This window comes from Salvelinus namaycush, unplaced genomic scaffold (genome assembly GCF_016432855.1).
Source record: "Salvelinus namaycush isolate Seneca unplaced genomic scaffold, SaNama_1.0 Scaffold1003, whole genome shotgun sequence".
In the NCBI taxonomy this organism is placed as follows: Eukaryota; Metazoa; Chordata; class Actinopteri; order Salmoniformes; family Salmonidae; genus Salvelinus; species Salvelinus namaycush.
In genome coordinates, this window is record NW_024057680.1 from 27,258 (window position 1) to 52,008 (window position 24,751).

General features: G+C 45.8%; 1 long non-coding RNA gene across 1 annotated transcript; it reads left to right on the plus strand.

Moving 5' to 3' along the window:
• The first annotated feature begins 506 nt into the window (after positions 1-506).
• LOC120035278 lies at positions 507-17,023 on the plus strand. Its single transcript, XR_005474138.1, has 2 exons — positions 507-1,036; positions 15,783-17,023. It is a non-coding gene; the product is annotated as an uncharacterized LOC120035278 (long non-coding RNA).
• Positions 17,024-24,751: the final 7,728 nt, after the last annotated feature.

Consider the following 24,751-nt stretch of genomic DNA (forward strand, 5'->3'; position numbering starts at 1 on the left):
TGAGTTATGTAGAAATATGATTAAATGATAACGAAGAAGATTTTGGCAGCTATGTTCGTGTCCTGGGATGAATGGTTATATATGGTGTCGTCTAGACAGGCAGAGAAAGCAGAGACAGACAGAGACCTATGCTGCAGGCAGAAATGTATTGATATCAGAATCACTAGAAACCCATATTGTCTTTGGTAAAAAAAACTCCCCTGACTCCGAGGCAGAAGGATCAACAGCTTATTGGCCACTTATATCACCAGCGTTGTACAAGTCACCTTGCGTTCCAGGACACCTTGCGTTCCAGGACACCTTGCGTTCCAGGACAACTACATTTCAGGACACCTTGTCTTCTGATGCCGTGTGACATCGCAATATCACTTTGCTACAGTGGACTACTACCTGACCACACTGACCCCCTCCATCCCTCTCCACCCCCCTTCTCCATCACCATGTCACCTGACCACACTGACCCCCTCCATCCCTCTCCATCCCCCTTCTCCATCACCATGTCACCTGACCACACTGACCCCCTCCATCCCTCTCCATCCCCCTTCTCCATCACCATGTCACCTGACCACACTGACCCCCTCCATCCCTCTCCATCCCCCTTCTCCATCACCATGTCACCTGACTCCACTGACCCCCCCCTGACCCCCTCCATCCCCATCACCATGTCACCTGACTCCACTGACCCCCTCCATCCCCTTTCTACCAGCCATGTTGTGGTGCATCTCAGCTAAAAGAGGTGGAATCAAATAACCGTTGGAATAGATTATGACAGACGTTTCCGCGTCAGGAAAGTACGGATAACTAACTCAGCGCCCCATTGGTTGGATTTACCAGAGGAGAGGGCGGGGACCTGCTGCAGATGACAGATGCAGAAGCCAATCAGGTTGGAATAAATAGCAAAAACGGCATAGACCAACAGACCCATTGGCCAATGCAATGCAACAGAACGGCCGACTGCTAAGACGCCTGGACTACAGTGTCTCCTGGAGATGTGACGTGGGAAGATGACAGCTGCCGGAGAGACAGACACATGGAGGTGAGTTGTGGTGGTAGAACGTCGTCACAATACACCTGTAGCCTCATTCCAGACTGAGCACAGACCTACGGTCATATAGCTAGATATAGACCTGTAGCCTCATTCCAGACTGAGCACAGACCTACGGTCATATACGGAGGAGTAGCTAGATATAGACCTGTAGCCTCATTCCAGACTGAGCACAGACCTACGGTCATATACGGAGGAGTAGCTAGATATAGACCTGTAGCCTCATTCCAGACTGAGCACAGACCTACGGTCATATACAGAGGAGTAGCTAGATATAGACCTGTAGCCTCATTCCAGACTGAGCACAGACCTACGGTCATATACGGAGGAGTAGCTAGATATAGACCTACAGTCATATACAGAGGAGTAGCTAGATATAGACCTACAGTCCTATACAGAACAGTAGCTAGATATAGACCTACAGTCATATACAGAGGAGTAGCTAGATATAGACCTACAGTCCTATAGCTAGATATAGACCTACAGTCATATACAGAGCAGTAGCTAGATATAGACCTACAGTCATATACAGAGCAGTAGCTAGATATAGACCTACAGTCCTATAGGGAGCAGTAGCTAGATATAGACCTACAGTCCTATAGCTAGATATAGACCTACAGTCATATACAGAGCAGTAGCTAGATATAGACCTACAGTCATATACAGAGGAGTAGCCAGATATAGACCTACAGTCCTATAGGGAACAGTAGCTAGATATAGACCTACAGTCATATAGGGAACAGTAGCTAGATATAGACCTACAGTCCTATACAGAGGAGTAGCTAGATATAGACCTAGAGTCCTATACAGAACAGTAGCTAGATATAGACCTACAGTCCTATACAGAGGAGTAGCTAGATATAGACCTAGAGTCATATACAGAACAGTAGCTAGATATAGACCTACAGTCCTATACAGAGGAGTAGCTAGATATAGACCTAGAGTCCTATACAGAACAGTAGCTAGATATAGACCTAGAGTCCTATACAGAGCAGTAGCCAGATTGATGAATAGAAAGAGCTTGATCACTGAGGTGGCTGTTTTCAGACTGTGTTCTCCTACTAAATGCATAATGTCCCACTAACAGTTAAAGAGTCTATAGACTATAGTTCCCTGTAGTTCCCTGTTCCGACATCCCAGCATCATCAAACACTCTGTCCCCTTTTCTAGAAAGAGCCTGCATCCTAGACCGTCCAGACAGACTGATATCTCAGGCAGCAGCACCATTGTACACCTCAGTCGGGTCATTTAGGTATGACAACAGATCCCATCAATACCGTGTACCGGTCGGCGGGTCAGGCTCAGAGGCAGTACCATGGTTGTCCGCTAGGTGTCAGTGTCTGCCTGTACAACGTGCCTACGGGTGTCACAGTGTCCTGTCTTCTGATAGGGCCCTGATCAGTTCAACATAGAATAGGATGTTATTGTCTGTCTGGATACAGTGTTGGGTTCCCTACAGATATAGTGTCTGTCTGGGTTCTCTACAGATATAGTGTCTGTCTGGGTTCCCTACAGATATAGTGTCTGTCTGGGTTCCCTACAGATATAGTGTCTGTCTGGGTTCCCTACAGATATAGTGTCTGTCTGGGTTCCCTACAGATATAGTGTCTGTCTGGGTTCCCTACAGATATAGTGTCTGTCTGGGTTCTCTACAGATATAGTGTCTGTCTGGGTTCCCTACAGATATAGTGTCTGTCTGGGTTCCCTACAGATATAGTGTCTGTCTGGGTTACCTACAGATATAGTGTCTGTCTGGATACAGTGGTGGGTTCCCTACAGATATAGTGTCTGTCTGGGTTCCCTACAGATATAGTGTCTGTCTGGGTTCCCTACAGATATAGTGTCTGTCTGGGTTACCTACAGATATAGTGTCTGTCTGGGTTCTCTACAGATCTAGTGTCTGTCTGGGTTCTCTACAGATCTAGTGTCTGTCTGGGTTCTCTACAGATATAGTATCTGTCTGGGTTCCCTACAGATATAGTGTCTGTCTGGGTTCTCTACAGATCTAGTGTCTGTCTGGGTTCCCTACAGATATAGTGTCTGTCTGGGTTCCCTACAGATATAGTGTCTGTCTGGGTTCCCTACAGATATAGTATCTGTCTGGGTTCTCTACAGATATAGTGTCTGTCTGGGTTCTCTACAGATATAGTGTCTGTCTGGGTTCCCTACAGATATAGTGTCTGTCTGGGTTATCTACAGATATAGAGTCTGTCTGGGTTCCCTACAGATATAGTGTCTGTCTGGGTTCCCTACAGATATAGTGTCTGTCTGGGTTCCCTACAGATATAGTGTCTGCCTGGGTTTCCTACAGATATAGTGTCTGTCTGGGTTCCCTACAGATATAGTGTCTGTCTGGGTTCCCTACAGATATAGTGTTTGTCTGGGTTCCCTACAGATATAGTGTCTGTCTGGGTTCCCTACAGATATAGTGTCTGTCTGGGTTCCCTACAGATATAGTGTCTGTCTGGGTTCCCTACAGATATAGTGTCTGTCTGGGTTCTCTACAGACATAGTGTCTGTCTGGGTTCCCTACAGATATAGTGTCTGTCTGGGTTCTCTACAGATATAATGTCTGTCTGGGTTCCCTACAGATATAGTGTCTGTCTGGGTTCCCTACAGATATAGTGTCTGTCTGGGTTCTCTACAGATATAGTGTTTGTCTGGGTTCCCTACAGATATAGTGTCTGTCTGGGTTCTCTACAGATATAGTGTCTGTCTGGGTTCTCTACAGATATAGTGTTTGTCTGGGTTCCCTACAGATATAGTGTCTGTCTGGGTTCCCTACAGATATAGTGTCTGTCTGGGTTCCCTACAGATATAGTGTCTGCCTGGGTTTCCTACAGATATAGTGTCTGTCTGGGTTCCGTACAGATATAGTGTCTGTCTGGGTTCCCTACAGATATAGTGTTTGTCTGGGTTCCCTACAGATATAGTGTCTGTCTGGGTTCCCTACAGATATAGTGTCTGTCTGGGTTCCCTACAGATATAGTGTCTGTCTGGGTTCCCTACAGATATAGTGTCTGTCTGGGTTCTCTACAGACATAGTGTCTGTCTGGGTTCCCTACAGATATAGTGTCTGTCTGGGTTCCCTACAGATATAGTGTCTGTCTGGGTTCCCTACAGATATAGTGTCTGTCTGGGTTCCCTACAGATATAGTGTCTGTCTGGGTTCTCTACAGACATAGTGTCTGTCTGGGTTCCCTACAGATATAGTGTCTGTCTGGGTTCTCTACAGATATAGTGTCTGTCTGGGTTCCCTACAGATATAGTGTCTGTCTGGGTTCCCTACAGATATAGTGTCTGTCTGGGTTCCCTACAGATATAGTGTCTGTCTGGGTTCTCTACAGATATAGTGTTTGTCTGGGTTCCCTACAGATATAGTGTCTGTCTGGGTTCTCTACAGATATAGTGTCTGTCTGGGTTCTCTACAGATATAGTGTTTGTCTGGGTTCCCTACAGATAAAGTGTCTGTCTGGGTTCCCTACAGATATAGTGTCTGTCTGGGTTCCCTACAGATATAGTGTCTGTCTGGGTTCCCTACAGATATAGTGTCTGTCTGGGTTCCCTACAGATATAGTGTCTGTCTGGGTTCCCTACAGATATAGTGTCTGTCTGGGTTCCCTACAGATATAGTGTCTGTCTGGGTTCCCTACAGATATAGTGTCTGTCTGGGTTCCCTACAGATATAGTGTCTGTCTGGATACAGTGGTGGGTTATCTACAGATATAGTGTCTGTCTGGGTTCCCTACAGATATAGTGTCTGTCTGGGTTCCCTACAGATATAGTGTCTGTCTGGGTTCCCTACAGATATAGTGTCTGTCTGGGTTCCCTACAGATATAGTGTCTGTCTGGGTTCCCTACAGATATAGTGTCTGTCTGGGTTCCCTACAGATATAGTGTCTGTCTGGGTTATCTACAGATATAGTGTCTGTCTGGGTTCCCTACAGATATAGTGTCTGTCTGGGTTCCCTACAGATATAGTGTCTGTCTGGGTTCCCTACAGATATAGATATAAGTGCCAGCCCGCAGCCTTATGACTATATAGATTGCGGTCTCGGTGTAGTCGGTGTAGATGTGTTAGTGTGTGAGTGCCCTATGTGTACGTATGTGCTGTCTTCCGGTCCAGTCAGTGTATGAGCCAGCTTGACTTACTCATAACATGATAAGCAACATGCCTGCCACCTGCAGCACTCTGATCTTTTCTCGTCATTTATTTCCTGTGTGTGAGGGGGACGGGCAAAATCTACTCGACAGTTAAATCTCCCTGAATTGACAGTTAAATATCCCTGGTTTGACAGTTAAATCTCCCTGTATTGACAGTTAAATCTCCCTGAATGACAGTTAAATCTCCATAGTGGGCAGGTTTTCTATGGTTTTTTAGTTTGACAGTTAAATCTCCCTGGATTGACGTAATGCTCCCTAGATTGACAGTTATAATGTCCCCTGGATTGGACAGTTAAATCTCCCTGATTGACATTAAATCTCCCTGATTGACAGTTTTTAATACGTCTCCCTGGAATTGACAGTTAAATCTCCCTGGATTGACAGTTAAATCTCCCTGGATTGACAGTTAAATCTCCCTGGATTGACAGTTAAATGTCCCTGGATTGACAGTTAAATCTCCCTGGATTGACAGTTAAATCTCCCTGGATTGACAGTTAAATCTCCCTGATTGACAGTTAAATCTCCCTGGATTGACAGTTAAATCTCCCTAGATTTACAGTTAAATCTCCCATTACAGATCCTGATGACAGTCATCCCTGGATTGACAGTTAAATCTCCCTGGATTGACAGTTAAATCTCCCTGGATTGACAGTTAAATCTCCCTGGATTGTTTGCTTTCATTTTACTCCTGCGACTCTTTCATTCTCTTGCTCCTTCCTGTCATTTTTCCCTCCCGTTAAACGTTACAGAAAAATGGCCTCAACGTAACACATTGTCTTTCCATTGGATCTATCAGAACGCTAAAGATTCGTCCAGGATTTAACCTGTTGACCATTTTATAGGCCTTATTCTGATGGTGTTCATTTTTTTGTTTGTTTGTTGTTGGTGCAATTAACTAAGTAATCATTTAATACATTTGAAATGTTTACAAATTAAGATGGCTGAATGAAAGCAATTGTGAAAAGTAAACACTGGGTTGATAGTGATATAATGTCTGGTCTGGAAAAAAATGTAGATTATGTTTAGAGGTGTAATCTGGAACCAAACTGTTGATTATTATTACAACCAGCTAACCCAAGAAGCAGCTCTGGAGGTACGTTCGGTCCCTTGGTCTTGGTTAGCAGTGTTGCTAGATGGCAGTGGTCTTGGTGTAGCGAGTGTGCTAGATGGCAGTGGTCTTGGTTAGCAGTGTTGCTAGATGGCAGTAGGTCTTGCGTTAGCGGTGTTGCTAGATGGCAGTGGTCTTGTGGCTTGGGTGTTGCACTAGATGGCAGTGGTCTTGGTAAGCGATGTTGCATAGATGATAGTGGTCTTGGTTAGCGGTGTTGCTGATAGCAGTGGTCTGGTTAAAAGAGGATTGTATGGCTTGGTTAGGTGTTGACGTAGATGGCCAGACATCGGGTCTCTGTTAGCGGTGTTGCCTGCATGGCAAGGTCTATTGGTTACGGCGGTGTTTTGCTAGATGGCAGTGATCTTAGGTTAAGCGGTGTGCTAGATGCGCAGTGGTAGCTTGCGTATAGCCACAGAATGGTATCTGTGTGATTAGGGCCCCAGGATGACGTCTTGATCGTTTAGCCGATGTTGCATAGATGGCAGTGGTTCTTGGTGTAGGTAGCTTGGTGTATTTTTTTTTTTTTTTTTTCCTTCCTGCGGCTAAGATGCCTCCTAGATGGTTGCGAGTAGTTGATGTAGTAGTGGACAGACCGGTTCTTTATGGTAGACCGGTGACTATGCTGCGATGGCCAGTCGGTCGCTCTTGGTTAGGTCGATGTTGCTATTAGTGGCAGTGGTCTTGTTCTAGCGGTTTGACTAGATGGCAAGTGGCTCTATAGCTGTGTTGCAAATGATGACCGGTGTTAGCTAGATGGCGTCAGCGGTGTGCTAGTTGCAGTGGTTGAGTTAGCGTAAGTTCGCCAGACAGCGAGCTCTAGGTTAGTGGTGTTGCTGGAAGGCAGGTGGTTTCGGCTTCAGCGGAATTGCTGCTAAGATGGCAGTGTATGGTTAGCGGTGGTTTGCTAGATGGCACAGTGTTAGCGCGTGTTGCTAGATGGCAGTCTTGGATAGTGGTAGTTGCTAGATGCATGGTCATTGGTCTTGGGTTTCTTATGGCAGGTTGTTACGGTTTGCTAGATGGCAAGTGCGTCTGGTTAGCGGTGTTGCGTAGATGGCAAGTGAGTCTTGGTTCAAGCCGGTGTTGATAGGATCGGCAGTGGTCTTGGTTACGCGTGTGTTGCTAGATCAGGCAGTGGTCATTGGTTAGCGGTGTTGCTAGATGGCAACGGGGTGCTTGAATTAGCGGTGTTTGCTGGAGATGGCAGTGGCCTTAGCGCGTTAGATGTTAGCTAGATGAGCAGGGTCTTGGTTAGCGGTGTTGCACTAGAGTCCGGCCCAGTGAGTGCGTTACTGGTGTTGCTAGATACAGTGGTCTTGGTTAGCCGGCTTGCTAGATCGCGCTGTCAGGTGGTTAGCGCGTGTTGCCTAAGATGGCAGTGTCTGGTTGGTGCATGTTCGCTAGATGCAGTGGTCTTGGTACCGGATTTGCTAGAATGGCCAGTGGTCTGGTTAAGATGTGGCTAGCATGGCGTGGTCTTGGTTAGCGGGTGTTGCTTGATCATGTTAGCGGCTAGATGGCAGTAGGGTCTTGGTTAGCCACCTGATGTTGCTTATAGAGGGACAGTGGTCTCTGGTTAAGCGGTGTTGCCCCTAGTATGCAGGGTGTTAGCCGGTGTTGCTAGCAATGCGCAGTGGCCTTGGTTAGTGCACCAGTTGTGCCTAGATGCAGATGGGTTAGCGGTTTGTTACGATGCACGACGTGGGGTAAGCCCGGGTGCCCTCTAGCATAGTTAGTACGGTTAGCGGTGTATGCTAGATGCCAGTGGTTCATCTGGTGTTTGCCTAGAATAGGCTAGCTGGTCTTGGTTTTTGTCTTTTACTGCCTTGTGACGCATGTTAAGCCTAGATGCGCAGTGGATCTTGCGTTAGCGCGTGGTTGACCGTAGGTGGCAGTGGTCTTGACGTTAGCGTTGCGTTGCTAGATGGCGTGCACCGTCTTGGTTAGCCTGTGGTGTTACCGCCTAAGATGATCGCAGTGCGTCGTTGGTACTTGTAGAGAGTGGTTGCTAGCATGAACCAGTGACGGTCTCTATGCGTTGTGAGGAGAGGTTTGGAACCTGGTGATTGCTAGAATGCCGCAGTAGGTTCTTGTGGTGTTGCTAGATGGCAGTGGTCTTGGTTAGCGGTGTTGCTAGATGGCAGTAGTTAGCGATGTTGCTAGATGGCTGGTCTTGGTTAGCGGTGTTGCTAGATGGCAGTGGTCTTGGTTAGCGGTGTTGCTAGATGGCAGTGGTCCTGGTTAGCGATGTTTGCTAGATGGCAGTGTCTTGGTTAGCGGTGTTGCTAGATGGCAGTGTCTTGGTTAGTGGTGTTGCTAGATGGCAGAAGTTAGCGGTGTTGCTAGATGCAGTGGTCTTGGTTAGCGATGTTGCTAGATGGCAGTGGTCTTGGTTAGCGGTGTTGCTAGATGGCAGTGGTCTTGGTTAGCGGTGTTGCTAGATAGCAGTGGTCTTGGTTAGCGGTGTTGCTAGATGGCAGTGGTCTTGGTTAGCGGTGTTGCCAAATGGCAGTAGTTAGCGGTGTTGCTAGATTGCAGTGGTGGCAGTGGTCTTGGTTAGCGGTGTTTCTAGATGGCAGTGATCTTGGTTAGCGGTGTTGTTAGCAGTGTTGTTAGATGGCAGTGGTTAGCGGTGTTGCTAGATGGCAGTGGTCTTGGTTAGCGGTATTGCTAGATGGCAGTGGTCTTTGATAGTGGTGTTGCCAAATGGCAGTAGTTAGCGGTGTTGCTAGATTGCAGTGGTCTTGGTTAGCGGTGTTGCTAGATGGCAGTGGTCTTGGTTAGTGGTGTTGCTAGATGGCAGTGATCTTGGTTAGCGGTGTTGCTAGGTGGCAGTGGTCTTGGTTAGCGGTGTTGCTAGATGGCAGTGGTCTTGGTTAGCGGTGTTGCTAGATGGCAGTGGTCTTGGTTAGCGGTGTTGCTAGATGGCAGTGGTCTTGGTTAGAGGTGTTGCTAGATGGCAGTGGTCTTGGTGAGCGGTGTTGCTAGATGGCAGTGGTCTTGGTTAGCGGTGTTGCTAGATGGCAGTAGTTAGCGATGTTGCTAGATGGCAGTGGTCTTGGTTAGCGGTGTTGCTAGATGGCAGTGGTCTTGGTTAGCGGTGTTGCTAGATGGCAGTGGTCCTGGTTAGCGATGTTGCTAGATGGCAGTGGTCTTGGTTAGCGGTGTTGCTAGATGGCAGTGGTCTTGGTTAGTGGTGTTGCTAGATGGCAGAAGTTAGCGGTGTTGCTAGATGCAGTGGTCTTGGTTAGTGATGTTGCTAGATGGCAGTGGTCTTGGTTAGCGGTGTTGCTAGATGGCAGTGGTCTTGGTTAGCGGTGTTGCTAGATGGCAGTGGTCTTGGTTAGCGGTGTTGCTAGATGGCAGTGGTCTTGGTTAGCGGTGTTGCCAAATGGCAGTAGTTAGCGGTGTTGCTAGATGGCAGTAGTTAGCGGTGTTGCTAGATTGCAGTGGTGGCAGTGGTCTTGGTTAGCGGTGTTTCTAGATGGCAGTGATCTTGGTTAGCGGTGTTGTTAGCAGTGTTGTTAGATGGCAGTGGTTAGCGGTGTTGCTAGATGGCAGTGGTCTTGGTTAGCGGTATTGCTAGATGGCAGTGGTCTTTGATAGTGGTGTTGCCAAATGGCAGTAGTTAGCGGTGTTGCTAGATGGCAGAAGTTAGCGGTGTTGCTAGATTGCAGTGGTCTTGGTTAGCGGTGTTGCTAGATGGCAGTGGTCTTGGTTAGCGGTGTTGCTAGATGGCAGTGGTCTTGGTTAGCGGTGTTGCTAGATGGCAGTGGTTAGCGGTGTTGCTAGATGGCAGTGGTCTTGGTTAGCGGTGTTGCTAGATGGCAGTGGTCTTGGTTAGCGGTGTTGCTAGATGGCAGTGGTTAGCGGTGTTGCTAGATGGCAGTGGTCTTGGTTAGCGGTATTGCTAGATGGCAGTGGTCTTGGTTAGTGGTGTTGCTAGATGGCAGTGGTCTTGGTTAGCAGTGTTGCTAGATGGCAGTGGTCTTGGTTAGCGGTGTTGCTAGATGGCAGTGGTCTTGGTTAGCGGTGTTGCTAGATAGCAGTGGTCTTGGTTAGCGGTGTTGCTAGATGGCAGTGGTCTTGGTTAGCGGTGTTGCTAGATGGCAGTGTTTAGCGGTGTTGCTAGATGGCAGTGGTTAGCGGTGTTGCTAGATGGCAGTGGTCTTGGTTAGCGGTGTTGCTAGATGGCAGTGGTCTTGGTTAGCGGTGTTGCTAGATGGCAGTGGTCTTGGTTAGCGATGTTGCTAGATGGCAGTGGTTAGCGGTGTTGCTAGATGGCAGTGGTCTTGGTTAGCGGTTGATCGCTTTCATTTTACTCCTGCGACTCTTTCATTCTCTTGCTTCTTCCTGTCATTTTTCCCTCCCGTTAAACGTTACAGGAAAATGGCCTCAACGTAACACATTGTCTTTCCATTGGATCTATCAGAACGCTAAAGATTCGTCCAGGATTTAACCTGTTGACCATTTTTTAGGCCTTATTCTGATTGGTGTTCATTTTTTTGTTTGTTTGTTGTTGGTGCAATTAACTAAAGTAATAATTTAATACATTTGAAATGTTTACAAATTAGATGGGCTGAAATGAAAGCAACTTGTGAAAAGTAAACACTGGGTTGATAGTGATATAATGTCTGGTCTGGAAAAACAATGTAGATTATGTTTAGAGGTGTAATCTAGAACCAAACTGTTGATTATTATTACAACCAGCTAACCCAAGAAGCAGCTCTGGAGGTACGTTCCGGTCCCTTGGTCTTGGTTAGCAGTGTTGCTAGATGGCAGTGGTCTTGGTTAGCGGTGTTGTTAGATGGCAGTGGTCTTGGTTAGCGGTGTTGCTAGATGGCAGTGGTTAGCGGTGTTGTTAGATGGCAGTGGTCTTGGTTAGCGGTGTTGTTAGATGGCAGTGGTCTTGGTTAGCGGTGTTGCTAGATGGCAGTGGTCTTGGTTAGTGGTGTTGCTAGATGCAGTGGTTAGCGGTGTTGTTAGATGCAGTGGTTAGCGGTGTTGCTAGATGCAGTGGTTAGCGGTGTTGCTAGATGCAGTGGTTAGCGGTGTTGCTAGATGCAGTGGTTAGCGGTGTTGCTAGATGCAGTGGTTAGCGGTGTTGCTAGATGCAGTGGTTAGCGGTGTTGCTAGATGCAGTGGTTAGCGGTGTTGCTAGAAGGCAGTGGTCTTGGTTAGCGGTGCTGCTAGATGCAGTGGTTAGCGGTGTTGCTAGATGCAGTGGTCTTGGTTAGCGGTGTTGCTAGATGGCAGTGGTCTTGGTTAGCGGTGTTGCTAGAAGGCAGTGGTCTTGGTTAGCGGTGCTGCTAGATGCAGTGGTTTAGCGGTGTTGCTAGATGCAGTGGTCTTGGTTAGCGGTGTTGCTAGATGGCAGTGGTCTTGGTTAGCGGTGTTGCTAGAAGGCAGTGGTCTTGGTTAGCGGTGTTGCTAGATGCAGTGGTCCTGGTTAGCGGTGTTGCTAGAAGGCAGTGGTCTTGGTTAGCGGTGTTGCTAGATGGCAGTGGTCTTAGTTAGCGGTGTTGCTAGATGCAGTGGTTAGCCGTGTTGCTAGATGGCAGTGGTCTTGGTTAGCGGTGTTGCTAGCGGTGTTGCTAGCGGTGTTGCTAGCGGTGTCGCTAGCGGTGTTGCAAGATGGCAGTGGTCTTCGTTAGCGATGTTGCTAGATGGCAGTGGTCTTGGTTAGCGGTGTTGCTATATGTCAGTGGTCTTGGTTAGCGGTGTTGCTAGATGGCAGTGGTCTTGGTTAGCGGTGTTGCTAGATGGCACTAGTTAGCGGTGTTGCTAGATGTCAGTGGTCTTGGTTAGCGGTGTTGCTATATGTCAGTGGTATTTGGTTAGCGGTGTCGCTAGATGGCACTAGTTAGCGGTGTTGCTAGATGCCAGAACTCAAAGTGAGTGCGGCTAAATCTCTCAAAGCTCAGTCAATAATACAGAGGGCTCTTAGAAAACAATCCCTTCTACACTGTCAGAACCCTTCTACACTGTCAGAACCCTTCTATACTGTCAGAACCCTTCTACACTGTCAGAACCCTTCTACACTGTCAGGACCCTTCTACACTGTCAGAACCCTTCTACACTATGTCAGAACCCTTCTACACTGTCAGAACCCTTCTACACTATGTCAGAACCCTTCTACACTATGTCAGAACCCTTCTACACTGTCAGAACCCTTCTACACTGTCAGGACCCTTCTACACTGTCAGAACCCTTCTACACTGTCAGAACCCTTCTACACTATGTCAGAACCCTTCTACACTGTCAGAACCCTTCTACACTGTCAGAACCCTTCTACGCTGTCAGAACCCTTCTACACCGTCAGAACCCTTCTACACTGTTAGAACCCTTCTGCACTATGTCAGAACCCTTCTACACTATGCCAGAACCCTTCTACACTGCCAGAACCCTTCTACACTGTCAGAACCCTTCTACACTATGTCAGAACCCTTCTACACTGTCAGAACCCTTCTGGTTAGAGGTGTTGCTAGATGACAGTGGTCTTTGTTAGCGGTGGTGCTAGAAGGCAGTGGTCTGGTTAGCGGTGTTGCTAGATGGCAGTGGTCTTGGTTAGCGGTGTTGCTAGATAGCAGTGGTCTTGGTTAGCGGTGTTGCTAGATGGCAGTGGTCTTGGTTAGTGGTGTTGCTAGATGGCAGTGGTCTTGGTTAGCGGTGTTGCTAGATGGCAGTGGTCTTGGTTAGCGATGTTGCTAGATGGCAGTGGTCTTGGTTAGCGGTGTTGCTAGATGCAGTGGTCTTGGTTAGCGGTGTTGCTAGATGGCAGTGGTCTTGGTTAGCGGTGTTGCTAGATGGCAGTGGTCTTGGTTAGCGGTGTTGCTAGATGGCAGTGGTCTTGGTTAGCGGTGTTGCTAGATGGCAGTGGTCTTGGTTAGCGGTGTTGCTAGATGGCAGTGGTCTTGGTTAGCGGTGTTGCTAGATGGCAGTGGTCTTGGTTAGCGGTGTTGCTAGATGCAGTGGTCTTGGTTAGCGGTGTTGCTATACGGCAGTGCCAGTAGATGACCAGTAGACGGCAGACAGCGCCTAGCAACAGCAACAGTCTCTCATCTCTCTGTGTGGAATAGGAAGCTGCTATAGTAAACAGGAAGTGACGGATGCTTCGCTGTTCCCCCCCGATCCTTCCAATCGTCCTCCCTCCTCTGCTCTTCCTCTCCCCTCCCTCTGTTCCCCAGACTGAATATAGGACTGTGACGATGGTGATGGCCTGGAGTGTCGTGCAGACTGTGTTTTCGGTTTTCTTTGAGGATGTGTGTGTGTGTGTGTGTGTGTGTGTGTGTGTGTGTGTGTGTGTGTGTGTGTGTGTGTGTGTGTGTGTGTGTGTGTGTGTGTGTGTGTGTGTGTGTGTGTGTGATGGAGATAGCTGGGTAGACAGGCTGTATTGAGGCAGAGAGGCTACGAACAAAAGGTCTAATGCTGCAGGAAGGACAGAGCAGAGAGAGAGATGGAGAGAGATAGTGGAGGGAGAGAGAGAGAATGAAAGAATGAGAGAGAAGAGAGAGAAGGAAAAAGCGAGAGGAGAAAGAGAGAGAGAAAGGAAGAGTAGAGAAAGAGACGAGAGAGCGAGGAGGAGAGAGAGAAGGAAACAGAGAGAGTAGGAGAGAGAGAGAGAGGGGAGGAAAGGAGGGATAGAATAGTGAGAGGAAGAGAGTGCCAGAACTCAAAGTGAGTGCAGCTAAATCTCTCAAAGCTCAGTCAATAACACAGAGGGCTCTTAGAAAACAATCCCTTCTACACTGTCAGAACCCTTCTACACTGTCAGAACCCTTCTACACTATGTCAGAACCCTTCTACACTGTCAGATCCCTTCTACACTGTCAGAACCCTTCTACACTGTCAGAACCCTTCTACACTGTCAGATCCCTTCTACACTGTCAGAACCCTTCTACACTGTCAGAACCCTTCTACACTGTCAGGACCCTTCTACACTGTCAGAACCCTTCTACACTGTCAGAACCCTTCTACACTGTCAGAACCCTTCTACACTGTCAGGACCCTTCTACACTGTCAGGACCCTTCTACACTGTCAGGACCCTTCTACACTGTCAGGACCCTTCTACACTGTCAGAACCCTTCTACACTGTCAGAACCCTTCTACACTGTCAGGACCCTTCTACACTGTCAGGACCCTTCTACACTGTCAGAACCCTTCTACACTGTCAGGACCCTTCTACACTGTCAGAACCCTTCTACACTGTCAGAACCCTTCTACACTATGTCAGAACCCTTCTACACTGTCAGAACCCTTCTACACTGTCAGAACCCTTCTACACTATGTCAGAACCCTTCTACACTGTCAGAACCCTTCTACACTGTCAGAACCCTTCTACACTGTCAGAACCCTTCTACACTGTCAGGACCCTTCTACACTATGTCAGAACCCTTCTACACTGTCAGAACCCTTCTACACTGTCAGAACCCTTCTACACTGTCAGAACCCTTCTACACTGTCAGAACCCTTCTACACTGTCAGAACCCTTCTACACTGTCAGGACCCTTCTACACTGTCAGAACCTTTCTACACTGTCAGAACCCTTCTACACTATGTCAGGGCCCTTCTACACTGTCAGAACCCTTCTACACTATGTCAGAACCCTTCTACACTGTCAGAACCCTTCTACACTGCCAGAACCCTTCTACACTGTCAGAACCCTTCTACACTATGTCAGAACCCTTCTACACTGTCAGAACCTTTCTACACTGTCAGAACCCTTCTACACTATGTCAGAACCCTTCTACACTGTCAGAACCCTTCTACACTGTCAGAACCCTTCTACACTGTCAGAACCCTTCTACACTGTCAGAACCCTTCTACACTGTCAGAACCCTTCTACACTATGTCAGAACCCTTCTACACTATGTCAGAACCCTTCTACACTATGTCAGAACCCTTCTACACTATGTCAGGACCCTTCTACACTATGTCAGGACCCTTCTACACTGTGTCAGATCCCTTCTACACTATGTCAGGACCCTTCTACACTATGTCAGGACCCTTCTACACTATGTCAGGACCCTTCTACACTATGCCGGGCTGGTTTGGTCTTTGGTGAATGGTGTTACATCATAGTGATGTCGAAAGCTTCTGTTGTTAGTTATTCATCCTGACAGTGAGTTTAGCTCAGAGCTCAGCAGAGGTCATGTCCCCTGGGTCACTACAGTATGGGTCTTAACAGAACCTGTGCTTTTTAGCTGTGGTTCATTTCCTGTTGCTGTTGCCGTCCAATAGGATTATTCAGAGCCAAATAGCTGCACCGATAAGTACTGTAACTTTGTGTGGCTTTTTCCTATAATCAAAGTCAAATAATTAGCCTGACGAGAAACAATGTGTTATTTATAAACTAATGGCTGGATTGGGATTGGAAAAGGTACCGAGACATCTAGGTGAAAAACACAAACTGGACCTCACTGTCTACTGGACCTAGAATGCTGTTTCCTTCTGGTTTACAGGTGGTGAAAGATGAGCAGTCCTCTGCTGTATAACACTTCCTGAAACACCCCGCGGTTTCCCATCCCCCGACCGCTGGAGACCTCCTCAGCTAACAAGCCACGGGAGAAAACACCATCACGGTCTTTTATCTCTGAGAGGAGGAACGGATGAAATACACAACGGAAAAGATGAGAAAAAATGACTCACTGGAGGACAGGGCTCTGACATGCCTTTACATTAGGAACAACTGACAGGATGTAGAATACACCACCTGGACAACATCACTGACAGGATATAGAATACACCCACCTGGACAACATCACTGACAGGATATAGAATACACCCACCTGGACAACATCACTGACAGGATATAGAATACACCCACCTGGACAACGTCACTGACAGGATATAGAATACACCCACCTGGACAACATCACTGACAGGATATAGAATACACCCACCTGGACAACATCACTGACAGGATATAGAATACACCCACCTGGACAACATCACTGACAGGATATAGAATACACCCACCTGGACAACATCACTGACAGGATATAGAATACACCCACCTGGACAACATCACTGACAGGATATAGAATTCACCACCTGGACAACATCACTGACAGGATATAGAATACACCCACCTGGACAACATCACTGACAGGATATAGAATACACCCACCTGGACAACATCACTGACAGGATATAGAATACACCCACCTGGACAACATCACTGACAGGATATAGAATACACCCACCTGGACAACATCACTGACAGGATATAGAATACACCCACCTGGACAACATCACTGACAGGATATAGAATACACCCACCTGGACAACATCACTGACAGGATATAGAATACACCCACCTGGACAACATCACTGACAGGATATAGAATACACCCACCTGGACAACATCACTGACAGGATATAGAATACACCCACCTGGACAACATCACTGACAGGATATAGAATACACCCACCTGGACAACATCACTGACAGGATATAGAATTCACCCACCTGGACAACATCACTGACAGGATATAGAATACACCCACCTGGACAACATCACTGACAGGATATAGAATACACCACATGGACAACATCACTGACAGGATATGACACAGATTAAACCAGGTGGACAATGTGTCTGACACAGATTAAACCAGGTGGACAATGTGTCTGACACAGATTAAACCAGGTGGACAACAATGTGTCTGACACAGATTAAACCAGGTGGACAATGTGTCTGACACAGATTAAACCAGGTGGACAATGTGTCTGACACAGATTAAACCAGGTGGACAATGTGTCTGACACAGATTAAACCAGGTGGACAATGTGTCTGACACAGATTAAACCAGGTGGACAATGTGTTTGACACAGATTAAACCAGGTGGACAATGTGTCTTGACACAGATTAAACCAGGTGGACAATGTGTCTGACACAGATTAAACCAGGTGGACAATGTGTCTGACACAGATTAAACCAGGTGGACAATGTGTCTGACACAGATTAAACCAGGTGGACAATGTGTCTGACACAGATTAAACCAGGTGGACAATGTGTTTGACACAGATTAAACCAGGTGGACAATGTGTCTTGACACAGATTAAACCAGGTGGACAATGTGTCTGACACAGATTAAACCAGGTGGACAATGTGTCTGACACAGATTAAACCCGGTGGACAATGTGTCTGACACAGATTAAACCAGGTGGACAACAATGTGTCTGATATGGACCGGACACAGCAGCACTGCTCTGATGACCTGCAGAGAAGAGAGGACACAAACAGACAGAGGTACAGAAGATGTTACTTGAATCACCTTCCAGAGACATTACATAACACATGAATAATGTATAGATATGTGTAAAACCCACTGATCGTGGTACCCCCCCTTTTGCTTAATGTATCCAACATGACCCCGGAACAACATACTCCTTCTAATGCTGAGAAACAGGTGTGTGAAAATGTATGACAGATAATGACAACAATACGACGGGGTGGGTTCTGTATGTAGACATTGAATAATGTAATGTTCTGTATAGATAATGCCATCAATAAGACGAGGTTCGGTATGGTGACATCGAATAATATCGTGTTCTACACCAAAACATATTGTTGAAAACATGTACAGCTTGTCAGGCAGAAATAAAGACAGACCGTAGTTTTAATTCTGTGTCAACAAACTGTTCTAAAAAAAAAAGACTTATCTGTTCTTCTCGGCTCTGTTGGCTGTTGGAGTTATTACATTGTTAAATCTATATTTTTTTAAGGTATTATATATATCTATATGTTTTATATGAAAAGGGATTGGTTTAAAACTGGAGATTTTATTTGATAGATTTATAACATCGATTATTTTTATTTTTTTATGTTGATAAAATGTTTTGTCTTGATGAGAACATGGCAGGCAGGTAGAGGGTGACAAAAAACAAAATGGCTTCCTTTCAAAACAATCATTATTCCGTGTTCACGTGCTAATCGGAACTTGGAACTTTCCGACTTGTTAACTGGTTGTGGTTATACACGTGTCGCGTTCAACCAGTTAGAAAGTCAGAATTTCCTAGTTTCCGACTAGCAAGTGAACACGACATTAAAGCCCCATTTTCCGGCGCAGGGATATGACGTCATCAGTATGAATCTGCTGCAGGTGTTTTGACGAATGTTCATATGTATTTTTTTTTTTTATCATTTAAATGATTGATTGTTTTTAAAAAAAAAGTGTTTTTATCAGAATGCTGTATCACTGTTTATTGATTGAAGGCATCTACCTCAGTGTCCGCATCACGTTTCATTTTAAACAGCAGCTGTAACCGCTGGGTCGTGTTCAAATGGAAGAAAACAGGGAGGTGACTACCTTTGAGTTGTCCAATAAGAAACACTCATTTTTGTTTTTTTCCATGGCAAAACGGTTTGGTACGGGCAGTACAGGTCACAAATGGCGGGAACGGGAAAGACCGGGTCGGGGTCATAACATAGTGGAAACCCAAATATTCACTTCACTGTGCTGAGTCTCTTCACGCCATCCCACACCCACTGACCCCATCTCCCTCCCCAGCACTGAGCCATCTCACACCCACTGACCCCATCTCCCTCCCCAGCACTGAGCTATCCCACACCCACTGACCCCATCTCCCTCCCCAGCACTGAGCCATCTCACACCCACTGACCCCATCTCCCTCCCCAGCACTGAGCTATCCCACACCCACTGACCCCATCTCCCTCCCCAGCATTGAGCCATCTCACACCCACTGACCCCATCTCCCTCCCCAGCACTGAGCCATCTCACACCTACTGACCCCATCTCCCTCCCCAGCATTGAGCCATCTCACACCTACTGACCCCATCTCCCTCCCCAGCACTGAGCTATCCCACTGACCCCATCTCCCTCCCCAGCACTGAGCCATCTCACACCCACTGACCCCATCTCCCTCCCCAGCACTGAGCCATCTCACACCCACTGACCCCATCTCCCTCCCCAGCATTGAGCCATCTCCCTCTCCAGCATTGAGCCATCTCACACCGACTGACCCCATCTCCCTCCCCAGCACTGAGCCTCAGAGGGCTGGAACAGGCTAGCCAGGTCAGAGCGTATTACCAGCTAACTGCTCAGCAGGCTGACCATAGGGGTCTATGTCTCTCAGTGTGACCGAACTCTCCAGCACAACAGCCGCTAGGCTAGTTAGGAGAAACAAGCTATATGGATACAGGAGGGACTCAACAGGTTTATTGATTCTGACTGGAGATGAGATGCTTTTCTTATGATGTTTAAATTCATATGATTGTTGAGACATTTCCTCTTTAATTTGTGATCTATTTTTTGATGAATAAACATTTTTATTATTATCGATTGTATTTACTTGGCCACCGTGGCCTTTTTATTGCCTTTAACATCCCTTATCTCACCTCATTTGCTCACATTGTATATATACTTATTTTTCTACTGTATTATTGACTGTATGTTTGTTTATGTGTAACTCTGTGTTGTTGTATGTGTCGAACTGCTTTGCTTTATCTTGGCCAGGTCGCAATTGTAAATGAGAACGTGTTCTCAACTTGCCTACTTGGTTATATATAAAGGTGAAATAAAAATAAAATAAATAAATAGTTGATATTTTCTGTCCATGTGAGCCAGATCAAATGAAAGAGTCCTAGGTACACTTCCCACCACTTCATTAAATAGAACATGTATCTTATACTAGGTACACTTCCCACCACCTCATTAAATAGAACATGTATCTTATACCAGGTACACTTCCCACCACTTCATTAAATAGAACATGTATCTTATACTAGGTACACTTCCCACCACTTCATTAAATAGAACATGTATCTTATCTTATACTAGGTACACTTCCCACCACCTCATTAAATAGAACATGTATCTTATACTAGGTACACTTCCCACCACTTCATTAAATAGAACATGTATCTTATACCAGGTACACTTCCCACCACCTCATTAAATAGAACATGTATCTTATACTAGGTACACTTCCCACCACCTCATTAAATAGAACATGTATCTTATACTAGGTACACTTCCCACCACCTCATTAAATAGAACATGTATCTTATACCAGGTACACTTCCCACCACTTCATTAAATAGAACATGTATATGGCTCTGACTGTGTATGCTCAACCCTCCCCTCCTCCCCAGTTTAAAACATGCCCCCAAAAACAGCATTTGGGGATTTGAATTCCGTCAGAGGTAAAAGAGATTAGCCCAACTGTGAAGCACTAAACCCCTCTCTCCACCAGGCAGCAGGAACCATGCAACGAACCTATAACAGCTACCAGCTATACCATCTATCTGCTGCTGACCCAGTTAGGTGATAATATACCAGCTATACCATCTATCTGCTGCAGACCCAGTTAGGTGATAATATACCAGCTATACCATCTATCTGCTGCTGACCCAGTTAGGTGATAATATACCAGCTATACCATCTATCTGCTGCTGACCCAGTTAGGTGATAATATACCAGGTATACCATCTATCTGCTGCAGACCCAGTTAGGTGATAATATACCAGCTACCAGCTGTACCATCTATCTGCTGCAGACCCAGTTAGGTGATAATATAACAGCTATACCATCTATCTGCTGCTGATCCAGTTAGGTGATAATATACCAGCTACCAGCTATACCATCTATCTGCTGCTGACCCAGTCAGGTGATAATATACCAGCTATACCATCTATCTGCTGCTGACCCAGTCAGGTGATAATATACCAGCTATACCATCTATCTGCTGCTGACCCAGTTAGGTGATAATATACCAGCTATACCATCTATCTGCTGCTGACCCAGTTAGGTGATAATATACCAGGTATACCATCTATCTGCTGCTGACCCAGTTAGGTGATAATATACCAGCTATGCCATCTATCTGCTGCTGACCCAGTTAGGATATAATATACCAGCTATACCATCTATCTGCTGCTGACCCAGTTAGGTGATAATATACCAGCTATACCATCTATCTGCTGCTGACCCAGTTAGGTGATAATATAACAGCTATACCATCTATCTGCTGCTGACCCAGTTAGGTGATAATATAACAGCTATACCATCTATCTGCTGCAGACCCAGTTAGGTGATAATATAACAGCTATACCATCTATCTGCTGCTGATCCAGTTAGGTGATAATATACCAGCTACCAGCTGTACCATCTATCTGCTGCAGACCCAGTTAGGTGATAATATAACAGCTATACCATCTATCTGCTGCAGACCCAGTTAGGTGATAATATACCAGCTATACCATCTATCTGCTGCTGACCCAGTTAGGTGATAATATACCAGCTACCAGCTGTACCATCTATCTGCTGCAGACCCAGTTAGGTGATAATATACCAGCTATACCATCTATCTGCTGCTGACCCAGTTAGGTGATAATATAACAGCTATACCATCTATCTGCTGCTGACCCAGTTAGGTGATAATATAACAGCTATACCATCTATCTGCTGCTGACCCAGTTAGGTGATAATATAACAGCTATACCATCTATCTGCTGCTGACCCAGTTAGGTGATAATATACCAGCTATACCATCTATCTGCTGCTGACCCAGTTAGGTGATAATATACCAGCTATACCATCTATCTGCTGCAGACCCAGTTAGTTGATAATATAACAGCTATACCATCTATCTGCTGCAGACCCAGTTAGGTGATAATATACCAGCTATACCATCTATCTGCTGCTGACCCAGTTAGGTGATAATATAACAGCTATACCATCTATCTGCTGCAGACCCAGTTAGTTGATAATATAACAGCTATACCATCTATCTGCTGCTGACCCAGTTAGGTGATACCAGCTATACCATCTATCTGCTGCAGACCCAGTTAGGTGATAATATACCAGCTATACCATCTATCTGCTGCTGACCCAGTTAGGTGATAATATAACAGCTATACCATCTATCTGCTGCTGACCCAGTTAGGTGATAATATAACAGCTATACCATCTATCTGCTGCTGACCCAGTTAGTTGATAATATAACAGCTATACCATCTATCTGCTGCTGACCCAGTTAGGTGATACCAGCTATACCATCTATCTGCTGCAGACCCAGTTAGGTGATAATATAACAGCTATACCATCTATCTGCTGCTGACCCAGTTAGGTGATAATATACCAGCTACCAGCTGTACCATCTATCTGCTGCAGACCCAGTTAGGTGATAATATAACAGCTATACCATCTATCTGCTGCAGACCCAGTTAGGTGATAATATAACAGCTATACCATCTATCTGCTGCAGACCCAGTTAGGTGATAATATAACAGCTATACCATCTATCTGCTGCTGACCCAGTTAGGTGATAATATACCAGCTACCAGCTGTACCATCTATCTGCTGCAGACCCAGTTAGGTGATAACATAACAGCTATACAATCTATCTGCTGCTGACCCAGTTAGTTGATAATATAACAGCTATACCATCTATCTGCTGCTGACCCAGTTAGGTGATAATATACCAGCTATACCATCTATCTGCTGCTGACCCAGTTAGGTGATAATATACCAGCTATACCATCTATCTGCTGCTGACCCAGTTAGGTGATAACATAACAGCTATACCATCTATCTGCTGCTGACCCAGTTAGTTGATAATATAACAGCTATACCATCTATCTGCTGCTGACCCAGTTAGGTGATACCAGCTATACCATCTATCTGCTGCAGACCCAGTTAGGTGATAATATAACAGCTATACCATCTATCTGCTGCTGACCCAGTCAGGTGATAATATAACAGCTATACCATCTATCTGCTGCTGACCCAGTTAGGTGATAATATTCCAGCTACCAGCTATACCATCTATCTGCTGCAGACCCAGTTAGGTGATAATATAACAGCTATACCATCTATCTGCTGCTGACCCAGTTAGATGATAATATACCAGCTATACCATCTATCTGCTGCTGACCCAGTTAGGTGATAATATACCAGCTATACCATCTATCTGCTGCTGACCCAGTTAGGTGATAATATACCAGCTATGCCATCTATCTGCTGCAGACCCAGTTAGGTGATAATATAACAGCTATACCATCTATCTGCTGCTGACCCAGTTAGTTGATAATATAACAGCTATACCATCTATCTGCTGCTGACCCAGTTAGGTGATAATATACCAGCTATGCCATCTATCTGCTGCAGACCCAGTTAGGTGATAATATAACAGCTATACCATCTATCTGCTGCTGACCCAGTTAGTTGATAATATAACAGCTATACCATCTATCTGCTGCTGACCCAGTTAGGTGATAATATACCAGCTATACCATCTATCTGCTGCTGACCCAGTTAGGTGATAATATACCAGCTATGCCATCTATCTGCTGCAGACCCAGTTAGGTGATAATATAACAGCTATACCATCTATCTGCTGCTGACCCAGTTAGTTGATAATATAACAGCTATACCATCTATCTGCTGCTGACCCAGTTAGGTGATAATATACCAGCTATACCATCTATCTGCTGCTGACCCAGTTAGGTGATAATATACCAGCTATACCATCTATCTGCTGCTGACCCAGTTAGGTGATAATATACCAGCTATACCATCTATCTGCTGCAGACCCAGTTAGGTGATAATATAACAGCTATACCATCTATCTGCTGCAGACCCAGTTAGGTGATAATATAACAGCTATACCATCTATCTGCTGCTGACCCAGTTAGGTGATAATATACCAGCTATACCATCTATCTGCTGCTGACCCAGTTAGGTGATAATATAACAGCTATACCATCTATCTGCTGCTGACCCAGTTAGGTGATAATATAACAGCTATACCATCTATCTGCTGCAGACCCAGTTAGGTGATAATATAACAGCTATACCATCTATCTGCTGCTGATCCAGTTAGGTGATAATATACCAGCTACCAGCTGTACCATCTATCTGCTGCAGACCCAGTTAGGTGATAATATAACAGCTATACCATCTATCTGCTGCAGACCCAGTTAGGTGATAATATACCAGCTATACCATCTATCTGCTGCTGACCCAGTTAGGTGATAATATACCAGCTACCAGCTGTACCATCTATCTGCTGCAGACCCAGTTAGGTGATAATATACCAGCTATACCATCTATCTGCTGCTGACCCAGTTAGGTGATAATATAACAGCTATACCATCTATCTGCTGCTGACCCAGTTAGGTGATAATATAACAGCTATACCATCTATCTGCTGCTGACCCAGTTAGGTGATAATATAACAGCTATACCATCTATCTGCTGCTGACCCAGTTAGGTGATAATATACCAGCTATACCATCTATCTGCTGCTGACCCAGTTAGGTGATAATATACCAGCTATACCATCTATCTGCTGCAGACCCAGTTAGTTGATAATATAAAAGCTATACCATCTATCTGCTGCAGACCCAGTTAGGTGATAATATACCAGCTATACCATCTATCTGCTGCTGACCCAGTTAGG